This window comes from Sus scrofa, chromosome 18 (genome assembly GCF_000003025.6).
Source record: "Sus scrofa isolate TJ Tabasco breed Duroc chromosome 18, Sscrofa11.1, whole genome shotgun sequence".
In the NCBI taxonomy this organism is placed as follows: Eukaryota; Metazoa; Chordata; class Mammalia; order Artiodactyla; family Suidae; genus Sus; species Sus scrofa.
The window spans coordinates 31,724,225-31,737,630 of NC_010460.4; the positions used below are offsets into that span (position 1 = coordinate 31,724,225).

Below are 13,406 nucleotides of genomic sequence, written 5' to 3' on the forward strand. Positions count from 1 at the left end.
CAGATGGTACAGTTTTAGGAGACCAATGGAAAAATAAGTTTCAAGGTGAGATGAGGGAATTATGACAGGTATTTTAAATGATGATTAAGAAAGGAAAGTCATGATCACCAGTGATCTATAAAAAAGGAATATATATGACTGACCAAATGACAAGATATTTAGGGAAAAATGGAAAGTTAAGTTTTGGCATTGGTATAAAATGACTTATCTGAGACTTTAATGATGTAAGAGGAGTTCCCATCGTGGCACAGTGGAAACAAATCCGACTAGGAACCATGAGTTTGTAGGTTCTATCCCTGGCCTCGCTCAGTGGCTTAAGGATCTGGCGTTGCCATGAGCTGTGGTGTAGGTCACAGACGTGGCTCGGATATGGTGTTGCTGTGGTGCTGGCATAGGCCAGCAACTGTAGCTCTGATTGGAACTCTAGCCTGGGAACCTCCACAGGCCCTGGGTGCGGCCCTGGAAAGACAAAAGACAAAAAAAAAAAAAAAAAGAAAGAAAGGTGGGTGAGCAATAGCCTAGAACTGAAAGTAAATGAAAGAAACTGGTGATGAAAGAAAGACTGAATAAAGAAAGAATGGCAACGGAGCTAATTTTCAAAGGAGCTAGGAGAAAATAAGGTCAAGAGAATAGATAAAAAGGTTTGTTTATCAAAAGAAAAAAAGCTCCCTCTTTCCTTGTGAGACAGAGGTAAAAGGAGAGAACTACAAATAATTAGTTAGTAAGAGAAAAATGAGCAGACAACTACACACAAAGAAAGTGTTGTAGAAGTCACAGAAGTCAGCAGGGAGAAGATTCTGAGCAGAAATAGAAGTATGGCAGAGAAAAAAGAAGAAATTAAATGAGAAAATAAGGTGAGAAAAAATTTACTTACAATTAGTGTGCTGGATGACCAAGGATGAAAACTCAATGGCAAAAAACTGAAAGTTTTCCCTTTAAGTCAGAAACAAGACAAGTACCTGTGTACACTCACCAATTTTATTCAACATTGTATTTCAACTCCTAGCCACAGCAATTAGTCAAGAAAAAGAAATAAAAGGTATCCAAATCAGAAAGAAGTAAAACTGTCACTATTTGCATATGATATATATCACATATAGAAAACCCTAAAGACTCCATAAAAAAAAAAACTGGTAAAACTAATAAACAAATTCAGTTAAGTTGCAGAAAACAAAAGCAATACATTAAAATATGTTGTATTCCTATACACTAACAGCAAATATAAGAAAGAGAAATTAAGAAAATAATCCAATTTATAAATATATAAATAATCCAATTTATCTAAAAGAGTAAAATACCAAGAAATAAATTTAATCAAGGAGGTAAAAGACCTGTATATTGAAAACTATAAGACATTAATGAAATAAATTGATAAAAACACAAAAAATGAAAGATATTCTATGCTCATGGATTCAAAGAATAAATATTTTTAAAATGTCCATACTACCCAAAGCAATATACAGATTCAGTGTAATCCCTATCAAAATTCCAACGGTATTTTTTGCATAAATACAACAAACAATCCCAATGCTTGTATAGAACCACAAAAGACCTTGAATAGCCTAGGCAATCTTGAGAAAAAACAAAGCTGGAGACAGCACATTACCTGACTTCAAATTATATTACAAAATTATAGCTATAAAAACAGTATGGTATTGGCATAAAAATAGACACAAAGATCACTGGAAGTGAATAGAGAGACCAGAAATAAACCTGCACACATAATACGGTCAATTAATTTATGACAAAGGAGCCAAGAATATACAGTGATCAAAGGACAGCCTCTTTAATAAATAGTGTTGGGAAAATTGAATAGCCATATGCAGAAGAATGAAAACAGGCCAACATCTTCCACCATACAGAAAAATATAGAATAAAGACTTGAACACAGGATATGAAACCATAAAACTCCTAGAAGAAAATGTAAGCATCATGCTTCTTGACATAGCTCTTGATTCTGTTTTTCTTAATCTGACACTAAAAGCAAAAACAACAGCAAAAAACACACTCTGGGAAGCTAAACAATATGCTACTGAACAACCAATGGATCACTGTAGAAATCAAAGAGGAAATCAAAAGATACTTAGAGACAAATGACAGCAAAGACACAACAACCCAAAACCTATGGGACACGGCAAAGTGGTTCTGAGAGGAAAGTTTATAGCAATACAAACTTACCTCAAGAAAGAAGAAAAGGCTGAAATAAAAAACCTAAACTTGCACCTAAAACAATTAGAGAAAGAAGAACAAAGCCCAAAACTAGCAGAAGGAAAAAAAAATCATAAAGATCAGAACAGAAATAAATGAAATAGAGACAAAGAAAACAACAGAAAAGAGCAATGGATCCAAAAGTTGGTTCTTTGGAAAGATCAACAAAGTTGAAAAACCTTTAGCCAGACTCTTCAAGAAAAAAAGGGGAGAGGGCTCAAGTTAATAAAATTAGAAAAGAAAAAGGAGAAATTACAACTGACCCCACAGAAATACAAATGATCATAAGAGAATATGATAAGCAACTATACACCAATAAAATGAATAACTTAGTAGAAATGGACAGATTCTTACAAAGGTGCAACCTACAAAGACTGAACCAGGAAGAAATTAAAAATATGGACAGACCAATCGCAAGTACCAAAATCAAATATGTGATCAAAAACCTTCCAAAAAAACAAAAGTCCAGGACCAGATGGCTACACAGGTGAATTCTATCAAACATTCAGAGAAGAGTTAACACCTATTTTTCTGAAACTCTTTCAAAAAATAGCAGAGGAAGGAACACCCCCAATCTCATTCTCATTCTATGAGGCCACCATCACTCTGATGCCAAAACTAGACAAAGTTACAACAACAAAAAAAAAAAGAAAATTACAGCCAATATCACTGATGAACAGAGATGCAAAAATCTTCAACAAAATACTAGCAAACTGAATCCAAGTATATATTAAAAGGATCATACACCATGATCAAGTAGGATTTATCACAGGGATACAAGGATTCTTCAATATCCACAAACCTACCAATGTGAAACACCACATCAACAAAAAGCCATATGATCATCACAATAGATGCAGAAAAGGGTTTTGACAAAATTCAATACCAGTTCCTGATGAAAATTCTCCAGAGGGTGGGGATAGAGGGAACCTACCTCAAAATAATAAAAAGCATATATGAAGAATAAAAACCATATGATCATCACAATAGATGCAGAAAAGGGTTTTTGACAAAATTCAATACCAGTTCCTGATGAAAATTCTCCAGAGGGTGGGGATAGAGGGAACCTACCTCAAAATAATAAAAAGCATATATGAAAAACCCACAGCTCACATCATTCTCAATGGTGGAAAACTGAAAACATTCCCACTAAGATTAGGAACAAGACAAGGATGTCCACTTTCACCACAATTATTCAACATAGTTTTGGATGTTCTAGTCATGACAATCAGAGAAGAAAAAGAAATAAAAGGGATCTAAATTGGAAAAGAAGTAAAACTATCACTGTTTGCAGATGATATGATATATACTTAGAAAACCCTAAAGACAGCACCAAAAAATTGTTAGAACTCATCAATGAATTTAGCAAATTTGCAGGCTACAAAATTAATACACAGATATCATTGCATTTCTATATCCTAATAATGAAAGATAAAGAAAAATCAGAAAAAAATCCCAGTTACCATCGTATCAAAATGAATAAAATACCTAGGAATAAACCTTACATAAAGAGGCAGAAGACCTATACTCTGGAAACTATAAAACGTTGATAAAAGAAATCAAAGATGACACAAACAGATTGGAAGATATACCATGCTCTTGGATTGAAAGAATCAATATTGTCAAAATGACTATACTGCACAAGGTAATCTAAAGATTCAGTGCACTCCTTTTCAAATTACCAAAGACATTCTTCACAAAACTAGAACAGAAGTATAGACCAATGGAACAGGATAGAAAGCCCCAAAATAAACCCAAGTACCTTTGGGCAAATAATCTATGACAAAGTAGAGCACTATCTAATACCATATACAAAAATAAACTTAAAATGGATTAAAGACCTATATATAAGGCCAGGCACTATAAAACTCCTAGAGGAAAACATGGGCAGAATGCTCTTTGACATAAATCACAGCAGTATCTTGTTTGATCCACCTCCTAGAATAATGACAATAAAGACACAAGTAAAGCAATGGGACCTAATTAAACTCAAAATCTTTTGCACAGTAAAGGAAACCATTAAAAAAACAAAAAGACAACACACAGAATAGGAGAAAATCTTTGCCAACAATACAACAGACAAGATAAAAACAAAAAAACAACTCATGCAACTCAACAACAAAAAAACAAAAAATGCAATTGAAAAATGGGCAGAAGACAATGGATGGCCAACAGGCATATGAAAAAATGTTCAATTTCACTAATTATTAGAGAAATGCAAATCAAAACTACAATGAGGTACCACTATAGAATGGCCATCATTGACAAGACAACAAATAATAAATGCTAGAGAGGATGTAGAGAAAAAGGTACCCTCCTCCACAGTTGGTGGGGATATAAATTGGTACAACCACTATGGAAAATGGTATGGAGGTACCTCAGGAAACTAAATATAGAGCTACCATATGATCCAACCAACACTTCCACTGTCCAGCATATATCCAGAAAAAACATTCATTGAAAAAGATACATACACCCCTATGTTCACTGCAGTACTATTCACAATAGCCAAGGAAACAACCTAAATGTTCATCAACAAATGAATGGATGAAGACAATGTTGTATATATACACAATGAAATATTACTCAGCCATAAAAAAGACAAAATAATGGCATTTGTAGCAACATGGATGGACCCAGAGACTCTCATACTAAGTGAAGTAAGCCAGAAAGAAAAAGGCAAATACCATATGACATCACTTATTTGTGGAATCCAAAATATGGAATAGACGATCCTATCTAAAAATAGGATCTAAAAATAACAAACGAACGAACAAAAAGCAGAAACAGAGCATAGTCCAGAAGAGCAGACTTGGGGTTCCAGGGTGGGGGGAAAGGGGTGGGAATGGGAGGGATGGGCATTTTGGGGGTTTCTGGGGATGAAAACTGTTATATCTGGAGTGGATGGGCACCAGGATCCTATCGTATAGCATAGGGAAATGTGTGTGTTTGGGTCACTTTGTTGTATAACAACAGACCTTGATGAAACATTGTAAATCAACTATACTTTAATAATAATAATAATGGAAAAAATCAAGTATATTGCTATTTAAAAATTTAAAAATTAAATTAAAGCAAAAACAACAAAAGCAAAAGTAAATTAAGTGGAACCACATCAAACTGAAAGCTTCTGCACAGCAAAGAAAGCTATCAACAAAATGAAAATGCAACATACCAAGTGGTATAAAACAACTGCAACTCATGTCTGATGAGGAGCTAATATCTAAAATATATAAAGAACTCATTTAATTCAACAGTAGGAAGGAAGGAAAGGAAAGGAAGGAGGAAGAGAAGGAGGAAGGAAGGATTCAAAACTGGACAAAAGAGCTGAATAGATACTCTTTCCAAAGAACACATACAGACGGCCAAAAGCTACATGAAAAGATGTTCAGCATCATAAATCATCAGGAAAATGCAAATCAAAAACACAGTGTGATACCATTCCACACTTGTCAGAATGGCTATTATCCAAAGACAAGAAATAACAAGTGTTGGAAAGGATGTGGAGAAAAGGGAACCCCTGTGCACTTTTAGTGAGAAGGCAAATTGGTGCAACCACTATGGAAAAGAGTATAGAGGTTCCTCAAAAATTAAAAAAAGACAGCAGATTGAGACTTAAATGTAAGACAAGACACCATCAAACTCCTGGAAGAGAACAGAGGCAAAACATTCTCTGACATCAACCCTACAAATGTTTTCTTAGGTCAATCTCCCAAAACAACAGCAATAAAAGCAAAAATAAACCTATGCAGCCTAATCAAACTGACAAGCTATTGCACAGCAAAGAAAACAAAAAGATAACTTACAGAATGGGAGAAAACAGTTTCAAATGATGCAACTGACAAGGGCTTAATCTCTAGAATATACAAGCAACTTATACAACTCAACAGCAGAAAAGCCAACAACCCAGATGAAAATGGGGGGAAGTCCTGAATAGACATTTTTCCAAAGCAGATATACAGATGGCCAACAAGCACATGAAAAAATGCTCAACATCCATGATTATTAGAGAAATTCAAATCAAAACTACCACAAGATAGCACCTCACACCAGTCAAAATGGCCATCATTAGTAAGTCTACAAATACAAATGCTGGAGGGGGTGTGGAGAAAAGTGAACCCTCCTGCACTGTTGGTGGGAATATAAACTTGTACAACTACTATGGAAAACATTATGGAGGTACCTTAGAAAACTATACATGGAACTACCCTATGACCCAGCAATCCCACTCTTGGGCATATATCCAGACAAAACTTGCCTTAAAAAAGACACAGGCACCTGCATGTTCATTGAAGCACTATTCACAATAGCCAAGACAGGGAAACAACCCAAATGTCCATCGACAGATGACTGGATTAGGAAGATGTGGTATATATACACAATGGAATACTACTCAGCCATAAAAAAGAACAACGTAATGCCATTTGCAGCAACATGGATGGAACTAGAGACTCTCATATTGAGTGAAGTAAGTCAGAAAGAGAAAGACAAATACCATATGATATCACTTGATCTGGAATCTAATATATGGCACAGAAAAGAAAATCATGGACTTGGAGAACAGACTTGTAGTTGCCAAGGGGGAGGGGGAAGGAGTGGTATGGATTGAGAACTTGGGGTTAACAGACGCAGACTATTACCTTCAGAATGGATTAGCAATGAGATCCTGCTGTGTAGCACTGGGAACTATGTCTAGTTACTTATGATGGAGCATAATAACGTGAGAAAAAAGAAAGTATACATGTATGTGTAACTGGGTTACCATGCTGTACAGTAAAAAAAAAAAATATTGGGGAAATAACTATTAAAAATAATAATAAAAAATTTAAAAATATTAATCTACATAAAGAAAAATCTGAATTGTAAAAAATAAAAGTTAAAAAATTAAAACTAGAATTACATTATTCAACAATCCCACTTCTAGATATTTATTAAAAAAATATATAAACACTAGCTTGAAAAGATCCATGCATTCCATATCTACTGCAGCATTATTTATAATAGCAGAGATGGAAACAACCTAAGGGCCCACTGATGAATAAATGCATAAAGATACTGTGGTATATACATTATGGAATATCATTCAGCCATAAGAAATGAAATCTTGCCATTTGTGAACAATGGATGGATCTTGAGGATATTATGCTTAGTGAAATAAGGCAGATAGGGAACAACAAATGTTGCATGATTGCTTCTATGTGGAACTTTTTAAATGAATTTTATTACATTTATAGTTGTACAACAATCATCACAACCAAATTTTATAGCATTTCCATCCCAAATCCCCAGTGCAACCCCTCACCCCCCAACCTCATCCGGAAACCATAAGTTTTTCAAAGTCTGTGAGTCAGTATCTATTCTACAAAAAAGTTCATTGTGTCCTTTTTTTAGATTCCACATGTAAGTGATAGCATATGATGTTGGTGTCTCATTGTGACTGACTTCACTTAGCATGGTAATTTCTAGTTCCATGCATGTTGCTGCAAATGCCGTTATTTCTTTCCTTTTGATGGCTGAGTAATATTCCATTATGTATATGTACCACACCTTCTTGATCTATTCCTCTGTCGATGGACATTTAGGTTGTTTCCATGTCTTGGCTATGATATATAGTGCTGCAATGAACATGTATCTTTTCGAGTCATGGTTTTCTCTGGATAGATGCCCAAGAGTGGGATTGCTGGATCAAATGGTAGTTCTATTTTTAGTTTTCTGAGGAATCTCCATACTGTTTTCCACAGTGGTTGCACCAAATTACATTCCCACCAATAGTGTAATAGGGTTCCCTTTTCTCCACACCCCCTCCAGCATTTATTGTTTGTAGACATTTTGATGATAGCCATTTTGGCCAGTGCAATGTGGTACCTTGGAGTGGTTTTGATTGGCATATCTCCAATAATTAGTGCTGCTGAACATATTTTTGTGTGTTTTTTGGCCATCTATACATCTTCTTTGGAGAACTGTCTGTTTATATCTTCTGCCCATTTTTTGATGGTTGTTTGTTATTTTTCTATGTGTAATCTTAAAAATAAACAAACAAGCAAAAATCCAAACTCATAGATAGTTAACAGATTAGTGTTTGCAAGAGGCAGCAGTGGAAAGTTGGAGAAATGGGTAAACTGGTTTTTTTGGAGGGTTTAAATGAACTGAATTTATAAAAAAAGAATATATAATAAATGCCAACATTAATGGTTATTCTAGTACAATACCTAAAACTAGTAATTTCCTAGTTACAACTTTTGCTCTCTTCTTAAAAAATCAAATTTTTCTTATTTCACAGACTCCTCATCTAAATCTACTGGAAATCAAGAATTCATAAATTTGAAGACCATTTATATTGTTCAATTACTTTAAAACAGTAGGGAGGAAACCTGCAATTAGTTTATGACTCAAAGGCTTCAAATATTAGTTTAAAAGAAAAACAGAGAGGAGATAATGACAGAGACTGAAACCCGAGGATTCCAAGTAGAATGCTGTAAGATAGTTTCTTAGAAAAAAAATAAAGGTTTATACTAGATCCACATAGTCCAACATTGGTAGCCTGTATGCACAGGCTATTATTTAAACTTATTAAAGTAAAATAAAATTTAAAATTCAGTTATTTCATAGCATTAGCCAGAAATGTTCAAGTATGTGCCTAGTAGCTACCACAGTGAACAATGTAGATACTGAAAATTTCCATCGTAATAGTACATTCTATTGGACATAGAAGCCCTAAATGCATTTAACATAAGGGTGGCAAATAATGCAGTATATATTAGTTTGTCACTATGTATTTACTATGCATCAGATAGTGAACTAAATAAACACATATATGATTGCATTCAGTGTTCACAATGATCTTCTGAGATAGGTTCAATTACATTTCCATTGTACAGATGTCCAGATAGATCAAGAGAGACAACTAACCTGTTTTAGATTGCACTGTAGTAGAGACAAGATTGAGCCTCAGGAGTTCCCGTCGTGGCGCAGTGGTTAATGAATGTGACTAGGAACCATGAGGTTGCAGGTTCGATCCCTGCCCTTGCTCAGTGGGTTAACGATCTGGCGTTGCCGTAAGCTGTGGTGTAGGTCGCAGACGTGGCTCGGATCCTGCGTTGCTGTGGCTGTGGTGTAGGCCGGCGGCTACAGCTTCGATTCGACCCCTAGCCTGGGAACCTCCATATGCCGCGGGAGCGGCTCTAGAAATGGCAAAAAGACAAAAAAAAAAAAAAAAAAAAGATTGAGCCTCAAACTTTCGGACTTCAAGGACAGAAGGATGAGGAAGAAGAATAATCTTTTATAAGTCATAATATCCTGGTAGTTTAAACATAACTTGTCTTCCTTGGATAACCAGAATACTATGAAATGCACCAATAACTAGAGGAGAGAAGGCTAAATGAGCAAATATATATTTAATGAAAATAAAATATCTACGCAATATTAAAACACTAACTTGAAACGTTTTAATTTAGTGTAAAAAGTTATCATAGCAATTTTAACTCACCCACCTAACTGTGAGTTCCTAACAGGTGGGAAAGTTACTACTGCCATGGAAACCACCACAATGCAACTACTTTACACTTATGTAACACCTTTCACCTGATGAACTCAGGGACTTAAAAACATTAATTCATTAATAGTCCTTCTTATTGAAATGCATCAAAATTTTCCTAAGAGTATAAAACAACAATTGCATATCAAACAAAAAGAAACTTCATAGCTCTCTAACAAAGTCACATAGATTATACACCGTGGTTCTTCTATATAAAGAGAGACAATAATCTTAGACATTCGCCTTCTTGTTTCTTGTAACAAACTGAAAACCATCTCCTATTGTTTTATTGTCAAAAACATGAAGCTCTTCTTCCACCCACTCTTTAATTTCTTTCTTCATGTGTTCATCTAATTGCCTGGGAATGTCTTTTAAAACACATTACACAAACTTACCTAAGCAGTTCTAACCACTAAGATATTCACTGGTATAAATTTTGCTTTCTTTAAAGGATGTATGACCTCATTTTAAATTAGGAGGAATAAAACTAACATCTTAAGGTTTTTGGTTGTTTAATTAAAAGTTTGAAGAGTATAAAATCCTTAGCTGTTCATAATGATCTTTAAGAATTAAGCAAATATTTGTTTTAATATTCTAAAAACAATACTGGGCAAGAAAAATCACGTCAGTGACATGGTCCATTCAGTATAGTATTTTGTATTTAATAGTCATCAAAAGATATTTTATATGATTACAACGTCTTAGGTGATTTTTCGAAGTTGGCTTCAAAAGTAAAGGTAACTTGCCTCTAATACCTTAGTAGGATCTCTCACAAATGTAGGCAAACTATTTTGGAGCCTGTTTATGTTTTTTCATTGGGTGCACTTTACTTTTTGTTTTCTGAGCTAAAATCACTTCTTCCACATTCCATTTGTCAAATTAACTCACAAGACCATCACTGATTCAAAAGAATGGAGAAACACACTTCAAGGGAGAAGGTGCCAAGTCAGGTTGTAAAAAGACATGCATTTTAGAATGGGGGGAATTTGCGGCCTTTTTTTTTTTTTTTTTTTTCATCATAATCTTAGCTGGAACTCTAATGATCATTTAGAATTCATTGACCAGATTGTTATTAGGAAAACTCATCATTAACAAGGACGTCATATTATAATTCAGTATTTTAAGCTTTGTCTATTTCCTCTACTTCAGGTTTCTAGCTATTATCAAACTGTTCCTGCCTTAATGATCCTATCCTTATCTTCTCTATTAACCCTTTTCTCCCAACATACAGAAATTTAACTTAGTTCTCCTGGTAAAAACTTGTTTTATGACTGAGAAGCCATATAGCACAAAAGCTGTCATATACTCTCTAAAAGAAGGCTGAATTAAGAATTTAGCAGGTACCGCTGAGACTCAAACATTTCTCTTGTTACCACTATGTTCTGGCTGTATCTTTCTTTTCTAGTAAAAAAAAAAAAAATCACTTTATATGGAAGGTGATATATGAAGATTCCTTTAGGGACTTTTTTTAACCTCAGAAACCAAATCTGTTTTATAATGCTAGGTCACTGAATATAATTAATCCAAAAAATTTTTCAAATGGCCTGTTTCGGTATAAACAGCTCTAATACATCTTGGAATAACTGCTCTTTTGTAACCCAGTTTGTCCTGAATACTTGTTAAACAGCTGCTGAGTTCTGAATTCTGCTGTTGTTCATCAATAACTTTTCGCCCTCTTTGGTATTCTTCCAGTTATTTCTACTTCCACTGTTCATTGGTTGAAATGGTCATCAAAATATAATAAGTTGATACAAGAGTCTCAGATACTATTTTAGAAGAAGCTTATTTCTTTTCATGAAAGATGCATCTGTATTTGACATTGTAAAACAATAAATTCAGGAAAAACCCAACTGGGACCTCTAACATACTCTTCTACAATATATGAATTTTACACCAAGTAAGACTCTAATATTCTCCCATTCAAGTGGAAGCCAAATACCCATAGGAAATGAGATACTAAACTATTAATAGCTTATCCAGGCTTTCTCTGCCTACTGTGGAACCTTAGACTTCATCACAGTCTAAGCACTGTAAAACAGTGTAATTTATGTTCATATAATGAAACTCTCTAGATGTTCTTCACCTAGTCTACTACTCAATGTTTCTGATGTTTTTAAGACAGAAAACTTCTTCACATTCAACCTGAGAAAAAGACAATGTTAAACTCAACTTAAAAATCAAAAAAAAAATATATTATCATAAGCACTGTCATAAGGTTTGTAATGTTTTAAACTGTTTTGGCAGAAAACTGAATAGTATGGTAAGTAAAATTACTGTGTTTTTTTTTTTTTTAATTTCAGGATGTGCATGCTGACGCTGTCTTTACTGCTGTCTTGAGATACTTTCTTTCATTCCCTCATCCAGTTCTGGTATATTTGGATCTTTTAGAACTCTGGTAGCTGCCCTTGCAATTGCCATTTCCCTATGCTCACTCTTGAAGAAATGGTTCTATAATGCTGTATTTCTTTGTCAACAGATAACTGGCATAATTGGTTAGCCCTGGCCATCTGCTCCTATTTTGTACAAGGATGTTAATCGATCATCAAATGTCCATAAAATAGCTTATCAGACACAACTTAGAATAGATTTACAAGGAGATCCTGCTGAATAGCATTGAGAACTATGTCTAGATACTCATGTTGCAACAGAAGAAAGGGTGGGGGAAAAAATATAATTGTAATGTATACATGTAAGGATAACCTGACCCCCTTGCTGTACAGTGGGAAAAAAAAAAGTCCATAAAATAAAATGATTAAGAGACATAAGACTACAGCAAATTCCACTGCTTCTACTTTGAAAATTCAAGCTCTTAAATTATCACCTACCTCTACCATCTAGATCCAGGCCACCACTACCTCTAATTTGGATTATTGAGATCACTTCCCAAAACAGTCTTTTTTATTCTTGCCACTACTGACTACTCTTAACACAGCAGCTGATGTGACTGTGTTAATACAAAAGTTAAATCATATATCAAAACCTTTTCTTCTCCAATTCCCCTAAGAGATTTCTTTTTTTAAAGGGTTAAAAACTAAAGCACTTCCAATAGCCTAGAAATCCTCATAGGGTTTGGCTCGTCTCTATTTTTCTGGCTTCATTTTCTACTATTCTTGTTTCTTTTACTCACTGGGCTCTAGCCATGCGGGCCTCCTTGTTGTTCTTTAAGCATAGAAATCATGCCCCTACTTAAAAAAAAAAAAAATTTCCGGCTACTCCACCTCCCTGGAATATTTTTTCCCAAGATATCAGTGTATCTGGTTGACTCCCTCCCTTCCTGATTCTGCTATAATGTGACTTTATTAGAAAGATCTTCTTTGTTTACTCTATACAAAATGGTAAACACCACAATTCCCCAAGCCAGGCACTCCTTTCCCCTATTACGCCATATCATTACCTGACATTCTACACACATACATAAATCGCATATTTAGCAAAGGGACTTTCTCTTGTTCACTGCTGTATAACCAGTGCCAACAAGGGTGCCTGGAACACAATAAATATTTTTGAATGATGAACTGGATTAAGTTCGAATCCATCCCATATCAGCTGTCTGACTTTGAAAAAAATACTTAGCCCCTCCATGGCTCAGTTTACTGACTGTAAATTAGAAAGCGTAAAAATAATTAATAATATCAGCACTATTTAGCTGTTGTGAGAAAAAAAA

At 34.6% G+C, this 13,406-nt stretch overlaps 1 protein-coding gene across 10 annotated transcripts in view; it reads right to left on the reverse strand.

The window, feature by feature from the left end:
- FOXP2 (forkhead box P2) overlaps positions 1 to 13,406 on the reverse strand; it is a 555,422-nt gene that overhangs the window by 389,123 nt on the left and 152,893 nt on the right. The gene's annotated exons all lie outside the window — the stretch shown is intronic.